A 22,845-nucleotide genomic window follows, 5' to 3' on the forward strand; every position below is an offset into this window, starting at 1 on the left:
GAAAGAATAAATATATTTACCCTATTGTGTAAATATATTTATTGTACACAATGTATACATATAATAAAACATAATATAGTACCCCATATATAAATATGTATAATTTTTAAAAGTGGGCTAAAAATGTTTTGATTAAAAAAATTTAAAAACATGAAAATTTACCACATTCCTATATATGTGCAATAAGCAACTGGAATTTTAAATTGAAAACTCAATACTGCTTACATTAGCACTCCAAAAAATAAAATACTTGGGCAAAAATCTAACAACATATGGATAAGATCCACCTATAGAGGCCACAATACCAAATGCTGATAAGGATGTAGAACAATAGGAACTTTCATTCACTGCTCGTGAGAATGAAAAAGTGGTATGCTACTTGGAAAGACAGGCAGTTTCCTACAAAGCTACATATGCCATTACCATAAAATCCAGCAATTGCACTCTGATATTTACTCAATGGAGTTGAATAAATACCCACACAAAAACTTGCATGTAGATGTTTATAGCAGTTTTATTCATAATTTTTAAAGATTGGTTTATTTATTTGAAACAAAGTTTACAGTGAGAAAGAGGGAGAAACAGAGATAGAAAGAGATCTTCCATCCACTGGTTCACTTTCCAAATGGCCACAACAGTCTGAACGGGTTTGGTCCAAAGCCAGGAACCAGGAGCTTCTGGATCACCCATGTGGACGCAGGGGCTCAAGGACTTGAGCCATTTTCCATTGTTTTCCCAGGCACATTAGCAGGAAGCTGGATGGGAAATGGAACAACCAGATTTTGAACCGGCACCCATATGGGATGCTGGTGTCACAGGAAGCAGTTTTATCCACTGCACCATGATGGCAGCCCCCTATTCATAACTGTTAAAACTTAATTGCATTCTCCTTGAAATCAGTGTAGACAGGTGATACTCAGTGTCCATAGCAGATATTCAGCCTTTGTTTTAGATCGAATTTAATGTAATTTAATTTTCAACTAAAGCCCACTGGGGAGAAAAAAGGGGAAACTTTTCAAAATTGAAAACTCTAAAGAACTAAACTCTAGAAACTGTTTTACTGGGCTTCCACTGTACATGCATAACAAGTATCCTCACCTGAGTCACTCCCCTGCCTGTGGCTATTTCAAAAGAACATGGATATCTTCATTCCATTTGGCAGCCCACTGTCTAATCATCCCTCAAACTTGGTCCACGAACAGCAGTTTTTCTGCTCCTTGGAAAAATGTCTCTCCAGGTACTTGCGTGAACAGATCTCCAGCCAACTTTATGAGGAATGTAAAGAGAAAATCTAATTTCTTGTTCCTTGTGAAATGGAAGAGGGTTCACCAAGCAATCAGACCCACACAGTAAAACATCTAGGAGGCATGTACTTATAATGCATCTTTCAGGTCCAGCTGGCTATTCTGCAAAAATTTCCTGTTACTGTTTTACTCTAGGTTTTCTGATTGATTAAACCGGATGGGACAAGCTAAATAAATGACAAAGATGCATTGCTTACTCTGAGAATCCTGCCTATACACTGTGACTAGTTAGTAATTTAATTTATATATGATTAAACAATTTATGTCCAGGAAGATGGGAGGTTCTGAAATTTTTGCTACCACTGCACTTTTTAACCTAAAGAATTGAGAAAGTTTTGTGAGACAACTGGTACTGACTTCTTGAGGTTTTCTGGTGCTTCAGCAAGGAGTTAGGAGGCCAGACATTCCCAGAGTTTGCTGATATCAAATATTAATAATAACAAGAAAGCCTCATCCTCCGCTGCAGGAGTGGACAGAATATCTACTACAAGTCTTTCTGTCTCTGCTCTGTTTCTGTGTCTGTTTCTTCATGGACTGACTCATTGGAGGATGAACCCTAGAGTATCTATACTGGCAAAATGAATAAAAGTAGTTGCTTTCATTTATTTATTCATATGTCATAGGACTTTCCAGCAACCATACACAATAATAATTTGATAACCAACTGCTCTCTATAACTTATTTTTACATTTTTTTTGACAGGCAGAGTGGACAGGGAGAGAGAGGCAGACAGAGAGAAAGGTCTTCCTTTGCCGTTGGTTCACCCTCAAATTTCATAAATAAATTCCACAAAGGAACATCCTCTATTATCCTATCTCCTAAAATTATAAAATAATAAGACATCCATTTCTGCTGTGCTCCTTGTTTTCTTTCATTTTGTGCAAGACAATGACACTTTGTTCTGACAGATATGATTTAAATATCCTGGCACAACTGCAAGTCAGATCCAGACCAACTCATTGTAATCCAAAAAACCAGCTGACAGAATGTGTTATTAAGTATTTATGAAGCAATCTAGGAGAATATGCAGCTGGTCCCCTGCTCCTTAATAGAGGTAGCAGTTGCCAGTGTATTTCACTGATTGATTATATAAATTCTTTTGTAACAATCATATATTGGAAAACAGGACTCTAATCTCCTGATGCCTTTTCTCTAAAAAATTAATCTGGAGTGAAAGGGCTGCCCATTTTTACACTAACAGCATTTGCTCCAGAGAAATTCTAAATAGATTTATATGCACTCAAATACAGGTTGTATTCTAGAATTACTTAATTCAGAGTTGCCTCATTATGATCTTTGTTTAAAATGAATCATGTTTCCAGTAAGTCATTGAGCATTAGTCACACATCAACCATTCCTTAATACGTGGGGAAGATGTCTTTATGTTCCCCACACCACCACCAAAAAAAAAAAATCTTGTTTTTCCTGATATACTACATAAGTACAAATGGTGAACAGAACTCCATAAAATTCTTCAGATTCTTCAGATAAATTTACTTTGAAGTTGAGAATATGTCCAAAACTTGTTGGTCCTAAACTGAACAGTCTTGGAAAGTTCCAGGGTCTATAAATAGAGTTCTTAAATTGGAAATGTTATTTCAACCTGCTCCTCCACCTCACTGCTGTGACTCTAAATTGTTCTTGTTGCCATAATTTCCTTTAGTACAGTGTGACCATTTCCTAAGATTATTGGGACTGTGAGATCTTTTTCAGTTACATTGAGTAGCGTCAATTGGAAAAGAAAGAAGCATATTCACAATATGAAGAACTTTGCATAACTTTGGCTTTCCTTTTCTTTTCAGGATTTATTTATCTACTTATTTATTTGAAATGCAGCATATGGAGATAGAGACAAAGAGGAATTTTTTTTTAAGATTTATTTACTTGAAAGTTAGAGTTACACAGAGAGAGGAGAGCCAGAGAGAGAGAGAGAAAGAGAGAGAGAGAGAGAGAGAGAGAGAGAGAGAGAGAGGTCTTCCATCTGATGGTTCATTCCTCAATTGGCCACAATGGCTGGAGCTGTGCTGATCCAAAGCCAGGAGCCAGGAGCTTCTTCTGGGTCTCCCACATGGGTGCAGGGACCCAAGGACTTGGGTCATCTTCTACTGCTTTCCCAGGCCGTAGCAGAGAGCTGGATCAGAAATGGAGCAGCCAAGACTAGAACTGGCACCCATATGGGATGCCGGCGCTTCAGGCCAGGGCATTAACCCAACATGCCACAGCGCCAGGCCCAGAGGAATCTTTCATCTGCTGGCTCACTCCCCAAATGGCTGCAATGGCCAGGAGCCAGAAGCTTCATCCAGGTGTCCCACATGAGTGCAGGGACCTTAAGTACATGGGTCGCTCTCTCGAGCTTTCCTAGGTGCAATTACAGGGAGCTGGATCAGAAGTGGAGCAGTCAAGACTCAAAAAGGCACCTATATGGGATGGCATCACTACAGGCAGTGGCTTAACCCGCTATGCCACAGTGCTGGCCCCTAGAGGGCTAAGACACCTACACATCCAATAGGAATGTTATCCCTAAAGCTGCTTCAGACTGCATGTCAGTGTGCATTTTCCATTGCACTTATTCGCATATGTTATGCAGTAGCATTGCAGTGGGTAGTCTACAATCACAATTACTTATTATTTTGATGCAATGCTTTGAAAATTTAAATCTAAATATGGCATTTAGGCACTTGCATGGCACCACAAAAAAAATCAAGCTAGACCATTTCATTTAGCAAAGCAGCAAGCAAAAATAAATAACTTTCCCCAAACCACAGAGTTATTTCGTTGCAGAGCTCAGAAAAGAACAGAAGTCTCCCACTTCCAAGGTCAGTGCAACACAGGCCTCAGTTGATAGTTTTGACTGACACAGAATCAATTATGCTGGCAATATTCCGCTGCTGTGACTACAGCATCAGCCTGCATATACAGCAACAAACACACGAATAAATTTTTAAATCAGAGAAACAAGAACAGAAAATATACATCATTTAGTTCATCAGCTCATATTTTTATTATATAGATACAGAAATGCTCATTAATAATTTTGATATATCATCTAAACAAAAAAAAAGAAAACACACACCAAACAGCTGGTATCTTTAAATCTATTACTATGCTTTGTCTAAATAAGAAATGAAGACTTCAGACTGAATAACATAAAGGAATTTGAAAAGTCTGAGCCTTGTTACTCCACCTAGAGATGAGGACAGAGTGTCATACATCTACACAGGAAGAAGATACAGTAATAACTCCTGCCCCACCATCATACCTGCCAATAAAAGGTTTCTTCACTAGGTAAATTTTTAGAGTATTTTGAGAACAAAGTACATTCGAATAATTCATATAAAAAAATCTGTTCACCTGCTAATATCAGCAATGTCCAAGTACTCTAAGTATGCATGACAGTAACACAGCTTGTATTTATTTATTATGGCATCAGCTTTTTAATTTTCTAAGTCTATGTTCTCAGGAATAATGCCAATGTCCAATTTTCTTTTTAATTGTTTATTAACTAATCATAATATTTATGGGCTACAATGTGATATTTCAATGCATGTATACAACATGTGCTGATCAAGTCAGGGTAATCAACATTTTGCCTTCTTCAACATTACTATACGGTTGGAGGCTTGGAACTCTAATCTATTTTTTCATAAAATATAGTCTAGGTTATTGTGAACCATAATCACCCAACTATGTGGTGTAACCTTAGGAACTTATTCCTAGGGTTTAATTCGAATTGATCCAAGGTCCTTCCAATTCTCATTTAAATCAACTTCCATTTGTTCCAATTCTTAAAATATGATTTTACTCCTTAGTTCATTGTAAATAACAATATTCATCTACCCAATCCTTAAGTTCCAAAAACACCTGTTTCCCTCTAAAAATACACCTGCTGGGCCCCAAGGCTAATCCCTGCAGTCCTTTTACCTTCCCCATCTTCCCTTCAGTTCCTTCATTCAACAAACCTTTCTCTTTGATTACCCCATTAGTTATTTTCCCTTAGCCCATAAACAGGCTCTGATTACTCCTAAAGGGAATAAAACTTTTACTTGACCCTAATGCCTTTCCCTGACTTTTCCAGGCAAACATATTCATGAAAAAGTATATTATGACAAAATGCTTAGTGCAGTGAGGAAGTCTCAAATATAATCAATAAAGGACAGCATGATTTCAATTTGAGAAAAACAGGTATGTTTTCAAAGGAAAAGGCATAAAAGAATATATGCACACGTAGAGGCAAAAAGAGGAACAGAGTTTTTTCTGGGTAATTAAATTACATGTGTGTTTTTTTTTATGGTGTGTGTATGTATGTGGTTTCTATATTTTCCAAATAATCTCCTATGACTGTATAATGATTTTAAGTTTGAAAAAAACTGGAAATGAACATTACTGGTAGATTGACTGACTGGCCCTCTGTATCCTGGTTTGTTTCACAAAGTGACAGGAATCTCCAGTGCACATTCTCCTAGTGTCAGGGACTCTGCCATTCCAGCTCCTGCCTGCCGTGGTCGCCTCTCCCTCTTCCTTCTCACCAAGTAGGGTCTCTCTCAACTCTTCTGGTTTCAGTGAACCCCTGTCTCTTTTCACTGACTGCTACTCAGCCTTCAAATATGTGCTATAGTTTTCTTTTTTTTAATATTTTATTTATTTGAGAGGATTTGAAAGGTAGAGTTACAGACAGTGAGAAGGAGAACAAAGAAAGGTCTCCCTTTTGTTGGTTCACCCACCAAATGGATGCAATGGCCAGAGCTGTGCCGACCCGTAGCCAGGAGACAGGAGCTTCCTCTAGTTCTCCTACATGGGTGCAGGGGCCCAAGCACTTCGGCCATCTTCTAGTGCTTTCCCAGGCCATAGCAGAGAAGCATTGGAAGGGAGCAGTCGGGACTAGAACTGGCGCCCATGTTGGATGCCAGCACCAAAGGCAGAGGATTAACTTACTGTGCCATGGCACTGGCCCAAAAATGTGTGTTCTCCAGCCTCATTTTTCAGATTAAAAAAAAAAGTGAAGTACAAAGAGGTTAATAATGTTGACTAAAGCCACAGATAAATGGCAAATGGGTTGAGAAATCTGAGAATTCATAATGATTCTGAACCATTAGTATATAGTCCACTTAACTTACCAACATAAGTAACATACCCTGTTGATTCCAGTTCATCAGGAAAACAGCGAGACAAGATGTATGAAGATTAAATTACAGGATACCCATAAGACACCTGATGCTTTGAGAAAGAAAATAGTAGGTATAGAAAAGGCTTCAGTTTCGCAGTGTTATGTGGCAGGCCACAGTAAACCACCCCAAAATATGACTCTTAGGCATAGGATTACTAAGTTGAATTCAGTTAAGAAAAAGTAAGTATAGGAAAGCTCTCTGCCATCCACCTGTTTGCCTAAAATCAAGACAGAAATTTACAAAGACAAATGATATACCACCTCCCGACTGTATCAAGAAAAGCCAACTTTGAATCATTAAAGACCATTCAAGACCCTATGAGCTTAGAGATGGCACTAGAGAAATCCACACTAGCAAGCTTTAATAACTAACTGCTCTCTGCCATTCACTGGCCTTCCCCTATGTTGCTCTCTCAAAAATTCAAATTCATTTTCTTTGTCATGATATTTTGTCAAAAATTTCCTGTTCTTGAATGGAGAGACTGTATAAGCTGAACCTCAAAGTTACCACTTCGTGAAGTGCTCATTCCCTGGGCACCCCCCATGGATACTTAAAATGTGTGTGCTAAGAAGCCACTTGTTAATCTATCTTACGTGACATGGATCTTTTCCAATTAAGAGTTTATGAGGACTGAGGAAGAAAGATAGTTTCCTCCCCACCTACAGTTCCTTTTAAAATTGCTGCTGATGGATGTTGATGCCATTGTGTGTTTCTTCTTGAGAAAAGGGCATTGGGAAGAGGCAGGGAGGGAAGGGAGAATGTTGGTAATATTACAAGAACTGCTTGCGGCTTTCTGCTTAGTCCCCTGGCTGGTGACAGGTGAGCACCGAGGTCTCTTTATGGTCACAGCGCTAATATTCCGAAAATATCAATGGAATCTTGTGATACTTCTGGGAGGTGGGAGCATTTCCCATCTGTTTCTCCAGTGTGGGGCTTACAGTCAGAATTTTAACTTTTACAGACAATGAACACGGTCAACACACAGGCCAGGCCCAAGAAAATCTTCATTCCAGAGGCCTGATGCAGTTTTCTGTGGTGCCAGTTGGAGCTGAAGGAGCCTCTAACTCCTTCACCGAGGCAAATGCTACACAATTGCTAAATTACAGCTATTTTCACAGTGCCACTGGAGAGCTTTCCAACAGAGAATCATTTTATAAATAGTAATTTTGTGTTGGTGTTGATGATTGTCAAGCCAATTTAAGAGAGCTAGAGGAGCCTGACAGGTAAATTAAACGAATTTGCTGAAATTCATACCTTCTCCACACAATATACTTGAATGTGATTGCTGTACCAAAAGGAAACTAGCAAATACAAACAAGTGCACTGTGTAGCTGCCATGTAACAGAATGACAATCATTTCCTGAGTGCCCACTGTGGGCTGGGATCCACAGCAGGATAAGACTGTCAAGGTGAAAAGCCTCATCTCCACCCTCCAGTAGTATATATTAAGAAGGAGGGTGAGCGGCCGGCGCCGTGGCTCAATAGGCTAATCCTCCGCCTTGCGGCGCCAGCACACAGGGTTCTAGTCCCGGTTGGGGCGCCGGATTCTGTCCCGGTTGCCCCTCTTCCAGGCCAGCTCTCTGCTATGGCCCGGGAGTGCAGTGGAGGATGCCCCAAGTACTTGGGCCCTACACCCCATGGGAGACCAGGAGAAGCACCTGGCTCCTGGCTTCGGATCAGTGCGATGCACTGGCCGCGGCACGCCAGCGGCGGCGGCCATTGGAGGGTGAACCAACGGCAAAAGGAAGACCTTTCTCTCTGTCTCTCTCTCTCTCACTGTCCACTCTGCCTGTCAAAAATAAAAAATAAAAAAAGTAAAAAAAAAGGAGGGTGAGAAAGGAAACTGTTTGGTATTCAAGTATAAAAAGGTATAGAACTGTGATGAGGGTAGGTTTCTGAAAAGAGAATGTGTTAGCTGAATTTTGCAGATGAACATTTGAATAGGTTCCTATTTTTCTTTTCTATCCAGTGCGCAACATAAATAACAGGGCCAGTAGTCACTTATATGGATTATTGCATTTGACCCCATGAGATAGAGCAATTATATCCCTTTTTGACAAATTGAGAAAGTGAGGCTTAGAGGAGTAAAGTACTCAGTACACAGAGCTAGCGTGAGGCAGAGCTCTGGCGGGAACACAGACCAGCAGAGCTCTGTCCCCACGTGCCTGTTTATTCAGGTTGCTAAGGCGGGCTGCAAGCAAGGGGATGAAGACATTTGTACAGATATCTCATCAGCTAAGGCCTAGGGAGGAGCTGGTGGAACACTGGCACCTGAGGTCAAGACAGGGTCCTGGGAATGCAGAGCACACCTGCCCTGTTCAGGAGCCAGCTCTTGACCCTGCAGGTGCTGCGGGAGGCAGCCCTGGTATTTCTTCAAATCTGTGTGTTGAGCGCAGAACAGGAGGCATGTGCCCTCCACCTGCAAGCTGGTACCCACGTCTCAGGCAGAAGGAATCACACCGTTTGGCAGAAGGCATGGATCTAGAGGCCAGTCTAGAAGCCCTAATTCTGAGGTCTGTCGATTCTTGCTGCAGATCACAGACCCTAATGGGGCTGTTGACCTGTTCCCACAATACAGGCCTCACCCCATTTTCAGAAACAGATCCCTAATATATTTTCTGCTCCTGTGACCCAGAGTCAGATCACAACCTCAACCCCAACCCCCAGAGTACCGTGAGCCTCTCTGCCCACCTAGTTCTGTACAGGGCTTTCTCCTGCAAAATGTAACTGTTTCCTGCTTATCTCATTTTATTCAGAATCGTTTAACTAAAAGCAAAAGTGATTCAGTTTTAGCTACGATATAGTCAGGAAACTGGAGTGAGAACACTATGAGGTTGAAGCATTTATCCTAGAGTGCTGTGATACCTAAACAAATTTGTATGGGCAATATGCATAAGGTTTTTAAAGTAATTATCATAGAACTAAGCTACCCCCGATATGAAGTCCAAGAACAGGTAAAGTTAACAGTGAGAAAAGTCAGAAAAACAGTCACCTCTTGGGAGAGAGTCTTATGTGGAGTTTCAAAAATGAATGAGACAGAACACGGACATATTCATCCCAAGAGTGTCCACTGGGTAGTTCTCGGCCAGCACTTTTATTAGAGGGACCAGCATGTCTACAACCTATTAAGCACCTAGACTCAGCTGTACATCAATTTTATGATGGGAATATGGCGGGCCAGCGCCGCGGCTCACTAGGCTAATCCTCCACCTTGAGGCGCCGGCACACCGGGTTCTAGTCCCAGTCAGGGCGCTGGATTCTGTCCCGGTTGCCCCTCTTCCAGGCCAGCTCTCTGCTGTGACCCGGGAGTGCAGTGGAGGATGGCCCAAGTACTTGGGCCCTGCACCCCATGGGAGACCAGGATAAGTACCTGGCTCCTGCCATTGGATCAGCGCAGTGCGCCAGCCATTGGAGGGTGAACCAACAGCAAAGGAAGACCTTTCTCTCTGTCTCTCTCTCTCACTGTCCACTCTGCCTGTCAAAAAAAAAAAAAAAAAAAAAAAAAAGGAATATGGCAAAGGATCCAGTCTGGTGATCCATGACAGAGAATAGAATGTTGGGGTATAGCATAACAGATACGTCTCTTCAAATGCTATCGCAAGTTCATTAGTTACAAAAAACACCAGGTACCAGTTAAAGCCCATTAGCCCCTGCTGCCTCCACTGCCACATTCCTTTGGGAAAGGTTTGCCCATCCCCAGCCTGTTTTTGCAGGAGACAGAACTGCAGCTGTACCTCTAATTTCTGGAAGTGTGCTCCCATGAGAGACACTTAGGCATGTCCTCTACAGTCTTATAGACAGGAAGAGGCTACAAGAACTTCAGAGGTAATGAAACTGCCATGCATTTCCTCTTTTAAGATTTTTATTTTTTCAAGTTTTAATTAGACTTTAACAGGTTCAGTATAGTTCATAGACAGGCAGAGTGGACAGTGAGAGAGAGAGACAGAGAGAAAGGTTTTCCTTTACCGCTGGTTCACCCCCAGTGGCCGCCGCGGCCAGCGCGCTGCCGCCAGCACACCGCAGCCGGCGCACCACACCGATCCAAAGCCAGGAGCCAGGTGCTTCTCCTGGTCTCCCATGTGGGTGCAGGGCCCAAGGACCTGGGCCATCCTCCACTGCACTCCCAGGCCAGAGCAGAGAGTTGGACTGGAAGATGAGCAACGGGGACAGAACTGGCGCCCCAACTGGGACTAGAACCCAGGGTACGGGCGCCACAGGTGGAGGGTCAGCCTATTGAACCATGGCGCAGCCTCATGGATAGAATTCTAAGAATATAATTATATTCCCTTTTCTCTCTTCCTCCCAACCTCCCTCCCTCTCCCTTTCTTTCTTTTTTTTTTTTTTTAGTTTTTGAGATAACATATTATGAATTTACAATACAGTAAATAAAAGGGTTTAATGCCTTACTGAATAAGAGGTTTAACAAGTAAAAAGCAAAAAGACCCTAATTTAGTGAGAATATAGACAACTGCTAAAACAATAATTGAATGGAAAATCTTGAACCAATGGGTGGACACTCTTGAGACTTGAGCCATGCAGTACATGAAAATTATACCTCAAACTTTACAATTCAAAAATGAGAGAAGATAGACAAAATTTAGAAAACTGATTTTTTATCTGTTCCTGATGCTCAAATTTGATTATCCTTAACCACTCGGGAAGATGAGCATCAAGATAGAAATGTGTCTTAATTCTACAAAGGCAGATGTTCCTATCTTTCAACCATTGAATCCTACTGATTTTATTTCATGAAAAACAGATTTATTTAGCATCAAAGAAAGACAAATTTTCCAAGATATTTTCTACTGCGATCTATAAAAGGAAGTATAACTAGCAAGATTGGAAACTGGATAGGACAGATTAAATTCACCTACATTTTTGTAATTGAAAATTTGATTACGTTAGCTTTGGCTCCAACAAGGCATTTTAGTGCTACTTGGCTGTCTGACAAACACTGGTAGAAAGGAAGTGTTTTTGGAACAAAGTTGCAATCTCTTTATGTTCTTTTAATTTTATTCCTTATCACGTCTTTGCTATCTACCCCATAAATGTTGCCCATTCCTGAAATTGATAATTGAATATTGCATTTTAACATCTAAACTATGTTATATTGAGAATTTCTGTAAGTCGGTGGGAATAGTCATAGGCCATGACCTATATTTACTGTCATATAGCTATCATATAGAATTGATATTAAGGGCATACAATCAGCTAACTAAATTTCTTTGTGGATGTCATTCAAAAATGACTAAAAAATGAAGCCACATTAAGTCAAAATAAATCAAGAAAATGCATTGTTTAATAGTTTCTGAACCCAACTCTGATTAACTTTGTAAATAAGTCATCAATCTTATCTTCTAGAGACATGGAAGATGTAATTCCCTGTTACCTGACACAAAATAATATGAAAAAAGCCTAACACAAATTTTTAGTTTTCAAGTACACTAAACAATTGAAAATGGAAATGGGTTTTCACTCATTCTCAAAATTGGATTTTGTCACAAGATGGCAAGTTATATTTAGAATGTAACAAGCTATTGACTGGGCTTGGTGAAAATCATTCCAGCAATTACTAGATTTAATTTTCAAGAGTTTCATTCTCTATTTCCCATCTCTCTTGGAAAAATAAAGTAAGATTTAATCCTAAAATCGAAATCAGCATTGCATATCTTTTGTTAAATTAGTAAATAAGTCTAATTACAGAAATTCTATTTCAGCATGTTTTATAAATTTGAGGTATGAATAATTCCTCAAAGAAACTAAGGAGTAGCTTAGTTACAGGATTAGATTAGAATGTGTGCTAAATACAAACTCCTTGAAAAATATGCCACTTTACAAGATAAGGTCAGTTTGACCCAGAATTTGTGACCTCTCTATTATGATGAAGCACTTGATAAACTAAATGGTAATTATTCATTAATAAATGGATTATTGACTTTCTAAAAAAGGGCTAATGTATCCTAATTCTTTGAGGATTCCCAATATATATCTATTGAAATTAATGGATTAATGATTCTTACCTCCTTTATTCTTATATTGTAATATCTGTTTCTTGCTTAACTCTAAGTAAATTAGCTCTTCATTTCTCAGCCTCCCCACAGTGTTTCTGACTCTGGCTTCTTCTTGCAAATGTTTTCTATAAGAATCTACTGTAAATTGGTTCAGCTCTTCCATCCATAATAGTTTCCTTTAGTCTCCCCTCTTACTAAAGCTTATTGCCCCCTTCTAAAGTAGACTTGAAATTGTAATCATCAAATCAAAATTGTTTTCACAAAATACTGGAATGTGAGGGCTTCATGAAGTGCAGCCATATGTAGATCCAACCCCCTCATTTGCCAAGGGGGAAGAAACAAGACCCACAGAAAAGAAGTAACTTGACTCAAGTTATACATTATTTTTTCTCAGTTACACTTTCTTCAGTTGATATTATAACTCAAAAGTATTTTTCAAAGGATTTGTCTCACTGGAGGGATGTGAAACTAAGAACTAGACAGAAATAACAGAAAACAGCAAGCAATCACCATGCTGGCAGCTCAAGGCAAGCATACTGTGGAAGGTAGTGATGCCAACTGCATCCCTGAGGGTCTGAAATACTCCAATGGGAAATGAAGTCACGTGTACTCTCAAGCATTGGCTGTAGCAGAACTTGTGATATTGTTTCTTCTTTCCTGCCCAATTTTTCTACAATAAATTTGCATTATTTTTATGGCCAAGTAAAATAAAATCAGCTTTATTTTTCACAGATTTTTTTTTTTTTTGACAGATAGAATTAGACAGTGAGAGAGAGAGACAGAGAAAGGTCTTCCTTCTGTTGGTTCACCCTCCAAATGGCAGCTACATTTGGAGTTATGCTGATCCAAAGCCAGGAGCCAGGTGCTTCTTCCTGGTCTCCCAGGGGCCCAAGCACTTGGGCCATCCTCCACTGCCTTCTTGAGCCACAGCAGAGAGATGGACTGGAAGAGGAGCAACCAGGACTAGAACCCAGCACCCATACAGGATGCCGGCACGGCAAGTGGAGGATTAACCAAGTGAGCCACAGCACTGGCCCCCAGATCAATCTTTTTTTTTTTTTTAATTTCAGAATTCCCTACTGAATGAAAGCATAGCCTCAGAAGGGTAAAGCTTGAGAAATTCACAGAACACCCTGGCTGGTGACGTGCCAACCCTGCCAATCCTGGGGAACTGGGATGCTGGAGTGGTGCTTGAGGGGTGAGAAGGCCAGCACAGGACAAGAGACTAGCTAAGAAAACGTGGAAACAGGGCACTGAAGAAGAGCCTTACCAATTTAGACTGGCCTAAAGGAGGATCTGACAAAAAATTGCCATGGGACAAATTCAGATACCATCTGCCTTTGTAAAAATAAATACTATAATATAGTCACCCTTATTGTTCATATACGGTCTATGACTACTTTATTACTACTGCAGTGGAACTGAGTAATTCAGACAGAGACTGCATGGCCTGTTCTTTCCAGAAGAGCCTATGAAACCCTCTTCTCTACGACCTAGTACCTCCTGCAAGGCATTGAAGCAATGAGCATGCTGCCAGCATGTGCACCAAGTGTGCTGCCACAGGCCCTCCCACACACATCTGTCCCACATTTTCAATAACTTCGTTTCTTTGGAATGACGCCACATTTGACATACTCATTCAAAGATTGGTGAAGCTAAAGAAGATAATATGTGACGTATTTACACCCTGATAACATAAATGGCAAAAGAAAATAAATCAAGTTATTTCTTTTTAGAAACAACTTGTGGGCCAGCGCCACGGCTCACTAGGCTAATCCTCCGCCTGCGGCACCAGCACCCCAGGTTCTAGTCCTGGTTGGGGCGCCGGATTCTTTCCCAGTTGCTCCTCTTCCAGTCCAGCTCTCTGCTGTGACCCAAATGCTTGGGCCCTTCACCCGCATGGGAAACCAGGAGGAAGCACCTGGCTCCTGGCTTCAGATCGGCACAGCGCGCCAGCCGTAGCAGCTATTTGGGGGGTGAATCAATGGAAGGAAGACCTTTCTCTCTGTCTCTCTCACTGTCTAACTCTGCCTGTCAAAAAAAAACCTGTGTATATTTATCTATAACCTAAACCTACTCATTCTAGAAACTTTCTAAGAAACCAAGAGACAAATTAATCTATCCTTTGGTTTTTGTACACAACACTTATACTCCTTATCTAGCTCTGTGCTGATATTTACAAGTCTGTCCATGCACCTTTGCCTTTTTCTTCATTTTCAGTACTTGCAATGCCCTCTCTTTTCCTTCCATTCCACTTGTCCATCATCTAAACCCTACTTCCTCTAGGAGGTATTTATTAACAGCATAAGCCCAAATGGATTTTCTCATGACTACTTCAGGACATAGAGTTGGTACCATGTAATTTAAATAATTTCTATCTTTATTTTAAACAACAACACACTCTTGAAGCTGTAACAAATCAGACTCATTCAGTGAAATTCATTCCACAGGTATTTATGGAGCTTCTACTACTTTCTATGTGCTGGGATACAGCCACGTAAAAACAAAGTCCTGGCCCCTGGAACATACATCCTGCTGAAGGAGAGGGCCAGCAAGCACATGGCCAGAGGGATACATGCCGGGAAGAAAGAGAAAGTAGAAAAAAGGAGTCTCTGAGTAAAAGCGTGGAAGCCTCTGAAAAGGCAACATTCAGCAGAAACTTGAAGAAAGTCAGAATCAGGCCTCAAAGGTACAGGGAGAAGATTTCTCTCAGCTGAAGGAACAGAGGTGGAAAGACCCTGAGGAAGGGAGCGTGCTTGGCTTGTTCAAATAGCTGCTGTGTCTGGAATAAAGAGAGCAAGTGGGAACAGAAGGGACCAGAGGCGATGAGGGCTTGCCAGCCTGCGATCCGTTGTTTGTCTGCAGTGTGATTGAGATGAAAGGCCAGGAAAGCAATCTGAGCAGGAAGGCCATGACAGGCCTTGCATTTTAGCAAGATAACTCTGGGTGCTGTGCCAAGAACAAGCAACACTGATTCCCCTGTGATGGTATCCCTTTGTTCGGTGTATCTATACTGTATACACTACCCAGCTGTGAGCCTTTTAGTGGTCACCTAGGCTATCAGACTGTCACATTATCATAATGCTTGTGTTCAACTCATCCTTATTTTACTTAATAATGGCCCCGAGTTGTAAGAGTAGTGATGCTGACAATACAGATATGACAAAGAAAAGTCATAAAATGCTTCTTTTAAGTGAAAGAGTAGAAGTTTTCAAATTAATAAGGAAACAAAAAATTGTATGGTGAGATTACCAAGATCTACAAGGTAATGAATTTTCTGTCCATGTAATTGTGAAGAAAAAGGAATTCATGCTAGGTATGTGGTTACACTTCAAACTACAAAAGCTAGAACTAAAGGACTTACTTAGTTAAGATGGAAAAGGCATTAAATTTGTGTATGTATGTAAAGAAAAAAACATAGTGTATATAAGGCTGGGTGCTATCATGATTTCAGACATCCACTGACTGTTTAGAATGTATGCCCTACAAATAAGGAGGCAACAGGAGAGGAGATGGTATAGAGGGGACAAGGCTGGAAGCTAGCCTTGTAACTCAGAGTTCAGACTTTGGAACTATGCAAATGTTTTACATAATTATAAAACAAAATAAAAATATTAGTACGTAGCAATCAAAAGAAAAATAGACAAATGAAACCTGCTTCTAGTCTGCAGCTTATCAATATAGAGAATAACCATTTGAGTGGTGTGTATTTGGTACAGCAGTTAAGACAGTGCTTGGACTCCTGCCTCTGTCCCCACATCCCAATTCGAGAGCCTGTGTTCAAGTGCCAGGTCTAATTCACAGTATAGCTTCCTGCTAATGCACACCCTGGGGACAAACAGATTACAGTCCCTGCTGCCCATGAGGAGACCAACACTGAATTCCCAGCTCCTGGCTTTAGGCTGGCCTAGTCCTGACTGTTGCAGGCAAAGGGAGTGAATGAGCAAAGGGAAGATCTCACCTTCTATTTTTCTGTCTCTGGCTCTCTATTTGTCAAATAACTGAAAGCAAATAAACAAAAATTTTTAAAACGAAAATGTGTCAAAAAATAAATTCAAGTGATTTTTAAAATGGTGATTTAATGATGTATGCCTACTAGGAAATACCTGAAGAACAAATAGTACTGGAAATAAATTTTAAGCCACATTCAGTAATGTTTTTGTAATAATATTAGTATTATCATTTTAAAATTATAGGCTAAGACATGTAAGTACTTAATGTAATTAAGAAGTTTTTTAATATAAGAGTAAAATGACATAATACATAATAAAAGAAGTAAAGTTCCTGTTATACAATATTTCTGAATAGGGAATACCAGCATTACTTCATGATGTATTTCTTCCTCTAAAAATACATAGGTATTTGCTTATTCTACTCATTGAAAAAGCCTATAACTAATAATAAACCCATTAAGCAAGCAATGAACATGCCTTGTACTTATACTATATCTCAAAATATAGAAAATATAGTTTCTTCCTTAAAAGAATCAAAACACCTTCAAAAATTTGAAAATATGAGCCCAGAATGTAAGACAACATAAAAAAAAAACTAAAAAGAACTACTAGGGCCATGTCAACAGGATACAGGTTCTGATTTGAAGGAATTTTCATTGACTAAAGGTGAATACATAGAACATCAAGATAATATTAACTACAAAGGATTGAAAAGCCTAAAATAAGAGAAAAATTATGAGTTCAAAATAATATAAAATAAAGTTCTCATTGATTATCTTTGTGTATTATTCAGAGTTCTCCAGAGAAGTAGAATCAATGAGATGCATAGGTGTGGAAAGAAAAACTTACTGTAGCGCATCAGCTCATGTAATTATGGAGGCTGGCAAGTCCCAAAACCAACAGGATGAGTCAGGAAGCAGGAGACCCAGAACATCCAAAAATGTAGTCCCAGCCTGAGCCCAAAGGCCTGAGCACCAGGAATAGGCAACTGTTCAGTTCAAGGTCGAAAGTAGGCGAAAGCAGATATCCCAGGTCAAGGCAGGAGTCCCTTTTTCCAAGAGGGAAGGTCAGCTTCTCTGTTCTACTCAGGGTTTCACCTGGTTGAAGAAAGCCTACGCGCATTTGAAGAGGGCAGTCTTCTCACAGCTGATTCGAATGTTAATCTTATCTAAAAACACTCTCACAGAAGCACCTGCTCTTATTAGCTGCTTGTGAGATCAACCCACCCAAACCACACAGGCTGAGAGTGAGACCTCCTCAAAGAAGGGGGGGGGGGGGCTCTTCGGAGCTGATTCTCCCCTCAGTCTGTACAGACCTCTGGTCCCTAGCTCTATCTGATCTGTGACCTTGCCAACCACTAGCATTCTTCCCAGGCTGTGCATTTCTGCCCCCAGAATCTCGCCTAAGAGGCCAAGAACTTTACTTGTACAAGGAAAAGCCTCTATTACTGCCTGCCTCATCAAGGGGGCCCATTCCACTGCCCTTGCACAGAGCTATTCTCCGCTAGATCTCTACCAACTCCTGCAGCGTTTGTCTTGATCCCTTCAAACTCTTCTTGTGCAAATCAGTACACATTGTGGTTTTCTTTGGTTTGTTCTGTGGCAAAAGACTGGGGTTCACTCCAGTTTCTACAATGTATGTAAAAGAAAGTCAAACTTAGGCCAATCCCAGGACCTTTCTACTCTAGAATTCAGTAAGGCTAGCAAAAGTTGCACTATTTAGAATTTCCCTAACATTAAAAGTAACTAGTAAAAATACAGAAATTTGAATTTAGAAAAAAATTTGACTTTTAGTATGATTTTATTTTTGACATTTGATTTTTAAATCAGTTTAAACACAGAGGCAGGTAATTTCGTTCAAAAATAGGTCACTTAAGAAAGCATTAAAAGAGTAATTTTTATAACCATGGTTTTAAATAAGACACAAAATTCTTAAATTTTAGCTGGCTCCCCTATGTATTCCTCTTGTTACATCTTATTCCCAGGCACATGTCTCCCAGTAGGGTGTGTTTATGGCTAAATAGCTGTTCTACAGTTTCAGACTCCTTAAACATTTTCTGCTATTGTTTTGTGCAATTGCCCTTTGCTCCAAGAGAACTATGCATTTGTTTGGGGACCCAAAACACTCTAGAGTTGGCAAGTGATGGCAAATCCCATCTGCTGCTAACATTTTCCGACTATAATTGTCATCATAACATTACTTCAGCTTCTCTCGACTAAATGCATTTCTAATTCCCTCTCTTCATCCCTCATCCCATCCCCCTTTTCTCAAAGGGTCGCTTTCCTCTAATAACACTCTTGGAATTATCATCTACTATTCTCTCATGACCTGCACAGTAATACACAACATCTATAATTTATGAATTGAAATGTCTCCAAAGGTGGAACAGAACACCACTTGTAATCCAGGTTTCACATTTGTACAGTAGGTTAGAAAACCCCATCCCCTGCTGCTCCCCTGGTTCCTGTGGGTATAGCAGCCAGCCCTGCCAATCTGCCAAATGACATACTGACTTTGCTGATCATTTGACAGTTTACTGCCAAGGCAGGAAAATCCAGTCAAAGCTTTCAGGAGGTTTGAGCATCCACATAGGATTTTTGGAGGAGCAAGGATGCTCATTACATGACCTCACCTGTCTTTCAGGTGATTGACAGTCCATAAAATTAAGCTATCCCCATAAGCCAATTCATAATCCTCCCTGTGTCTTTTAATAGAGTCAGATAAAGTTGTCAACACATAGGAATTCACTAGTGGCTGTCTCAGATATTTTGTAGGAGGATATATAAAGCACCTTTCTTCCAAAGATCTTAAGTAACTGCTCAGAGAATGTGAAATATATCCTAATACTACTATTCCAGTCAAATGCTACCTCTTCGCTTGCAGGAGGGTATAAAATACAATGGTGGAAACTTTAAGCTCATTTCACAGCCATGACTCACTTTATTAATGACAGAAAATTGATCATACAGAAGCCATCACAATAAAATACCCTTCCGTGCTACTCTTAGACACTCTGTAAGTGCAGATTTGAAAAAAAAAATGAATAAACTGAGACAGCAAGCAAGACCTTTTACCAGTTTCAGTTCTTAAAATGTAATAATGAACTTAGGCGATTTAAAAAAATTGGGATTCTTAAGAATATATCCACTTTCCAAACGTTAGCTTTTTAATCCATTTTGGAACTATTATCTGTCACTGTTTTCTATATTACTTGGTTAGTAGTACATGATGGCAATAATCAGAAACACATCCCAAGACCTTAAAAGTAACAAAATTAGGATGCAATAAGGTTAGTGATCTACACACAAAATTATTTAGGAATGAGCCTCAAAGCAACCCCTTTTAGTGTAACCCAAACATTGTATAATTGAATAGCCAGAGAATCTGCAGACACCTAACACAAATCCAAATGGACAGGAGGAAACGTTGCAGTGAATGGACCAGAATGCAATTGTCAGCTAGTAAATAGAAACAACCTGCATGATTATAATTTATCTGGAGGAAAACTGAGAACAATACTGCCATGGAGAACTTGCAATCTAGAGATGGAAAGCAAAGGAAGAGTGAACTTGGCAGTGTTTATCCAGCACCAGCCCTAGAGAAGACTCAACCCATGGGAAACAAGCTATCCCTAAAGAGACAAATTAGTGCAGCTCTAAAGTTTGTCAGCTTTGGACTTCAACTTACTGGGTTTGAATCCAACCCCTGTAACCTTAGGAGAGTTACTCATACTCTGGTTCCTCCATTTTCTCAACTAGTTAGTGAAGAGGAAGTCTCTCAGGAAGTTGCTCATGGGTTTGCTTGGAGGATTTATGAATTAATAGAAGTAAAGTGTTTTCAATATGCCTGGCATAGCAATTAATGAATATATTGTTCTAACTGTTGTGGCTCAGGTTCAATGGGTCCTACCATGGGCTGGTCAAAATCTTCAAGATTACCTGTGTCCCTTTCCTTTAAATTATTAATTTGGTCTTCCAGATATCCAGACTCTACAAAGAGGGTGCTCTAGATGAGGTTATGAATATTCCACCTCTTCTTCCTCTACTCCATTGTGAATTGATAAATTGGCAAACTGCTTTGTATGTTTTGGTCTCTTATGGAAATGATTAGCATAAATTCAGCCTCTCTCAGTCTGCTCAGCTGCAATACTCTAACAACGAGGTCCTGGGCTGTACAAAATTCATCAGCATAATTCTACCATGCTGGGTCTCATAGGGAAAATTTCACAACTTCACTCCCTCTCCTTTAGACACTTGGAAACATCCTCTCTCCTGTCTGGAATGGTGGCTAAACAGCAACACTCCGTAATGAACAGAACATTGTTCATCCATTATTGTGAGCATATTTAATAAAAATTTATTTGATTATTTTGAACCCTAAGATTCAGCTTAATTTTAATCCAAATGGATGTTTTACATATTTTGCATAAAAACAAGGTACAGCTGATTCACGATATTAAAAACAGGCACTTAGAGCTGATTTTGCTAATGAATGTAAAACTTTAAAAATTAATCCCATTTAGGCCAATTGAAGTACAGTAGGGAAATGCAGATGCTACAGTAGAAGCTTTAAAAATTGTTTGCTTAGGATTCATTTTCAACCATCTCTTCTGCTTTTCTATGTTTAAATATTTTCACAATCACATTCTTTTAGAGTCCAGCAAATATAAGTACAGTGTTGCTTTCTTTATCAAAATAATATATCTTTCTAAAATATATTGCACATTCTTTGCCAGCTTAGGTAAAGAAAAGAAAAGTCTGCTGAACACAATTTGATTTTTCTTGATGGATCAAGAGTTGTCATATGAATATGAATGATCATACTGTGTTCAGCACTCTGGGATGGTGATATATAGACTTGACTTTTCCTCCTCTGAATTTAATCCAAAAGGTGAGCTGTTTTATTTTTCTCTTTCTCATTTAAACTTTATGTCTTCTTTTTCAGTGTTTTCTTTTCATCTTTTGTCCACTTTAAGTTTAGTTTTCATTTTAGACTTATATCGAGAAACCAACACAATTTGTAGCCAAAACATAAATATTTTTCCCCTAGTTTAGGCTGAACCAAATTTATCAGAAACAGTATAGATAAATAAAGGATCTGGGCTGGTGCTCTGGTGTAGTAGACTAGGCCTCTACCTGCAGCACCAGCATCCCATATGGGCACCAGTTCAAGTCCTGGCAGCTCTACTTCCAATCCAGGTCCCTGCTAATGGCTTGGGAAAGCAGTGGAAATTGGCCCAAAGGCTTGGGCTCCTGCATCCACATGGCAGATTTGGAAGAAACTCCTAGTTCCTGGCTTCGGGTCAGCCCAAATCCCCCATTTAAGCCATTTGCAGGAGAACCAGTGGATGGAAGACCACTCTCTGTCTCTCCCTCTCTTTATCTGTAACTCTGCCTCTCAAATAAATAAATACATCTTTAAAAAGTAAAGGATCAAATATCACAGTAAATATCAATATCACCAGCATTCTGAATGAGACTCAGGTTCTGACAACTGTAGAATTCTTGAAACCAGTCCCAGAATATTGCAGATATCTTTAAATAAGAAATGTATTCTCTCTCTCTCTTTTTTTTATTTTATTTTTTGACAGGCAGAGTGGACAGTGAGAGAGAGAGAGACAGAGAGAAAGGTCTTCCTTTGCGGTTGGTTTACCCTCCAATGGCCGCCGCGGCCAGCGCACTGCAGCCGGCGCACCGCGCTGATCCGATGGCAGGAGCCAGGTACTTATCCTGGTCTTCCATGCGGGTGCAGGGCCCAAGCAGTTGGGCCATCCTCCACTGCACTCCCTGGCCACAGCAGAGAGCTGGCCTGGAAGAGGGGCAACCAGGACAGAATCCGGTGCCCTGACCGGGACTAGACCAGGTGTGCTGGCGGCGCTAGGTGGAGGATTAGCCTAGTGAGCCGCGACACCGGCTGAAATATATTCTCTTTTAAGATTTATTTATTTGTTTGAAAGGCAGAGAGAGAGAGAAATAGAGACAGAGGGAGATAGGGCTGGGCCAGGTAAAATTTAAGGAGTCAGGAACTCCATCTTGGACTCCCATGTGGGTGGCAGGGGTGCAAATACTTGGGCTATCTTCTGCTGGCTTCTCAGGCATTTTAGCAGGGAGTTGGATGACCAGGTGTGACTCAAACTAGCACTTTGATACGGGATATGCGTTATGAGCAGAAGCTTAACTGGATGCCACAACTCCATCCCCAAATATGGCAGATGTACCAAATACCAGGCTGTGCCCTAGGTGCTGGCCTTTTTTTTTTTTTTTTAAGATTTATTATTTATTTCAAAGGCAGAGTTACACAGAAAGAGAAAGGTCTTCCATCCTCTGGTTCACTCCCCGATTGGCCACAATGGCCAGAGCTGGGCCATCTGAAGCCAGGAGCCAGGAGCTTCTTCCGGTTCTCCCACATGGGT

The 22,845-nt window shown here is 40.3% G+C and overlaps 1 long non-coding RNA gene across 1 annotated transcript in view; it reads right to left on the reverse strand.

Annotated features, from left to right (window-relative positions):
* The window catches only part of LOC149123781 (uncharacterized), a 170,338-nt gene extending 152,747 nt beyond the window's left edge, over positions 1 to 17,591 (reverse strand). The window contains exon 1 of the long non-coding RNA XR_016215140.1: positions 17,283 to 17,591. This is a non-coding gene — a long non-coding RNA (uncharacterized LOC149123781). The remainder of the gene's footprint in view (positions 1 to 17,282) is intronic.
* Positions 17,592 to 22,845: the final 5,254 nt, after the last annotated feature.

This window comes from Oryctolagus cuniculus, chromosome 10, assembly GCF_051225735.1.
Source record: "Oryctolagus cuniculus isolate XC-2025 breed Fujian yellow rabbit chromosome 10, ASM5122573v1, whole genome shotgun sequence".
NCBI lineage: Eukaryota > Metazoa > Chordata > Mammalia > Lagomorpha > Leporidae > Oryctolagus > Oryctolagus cuniculus.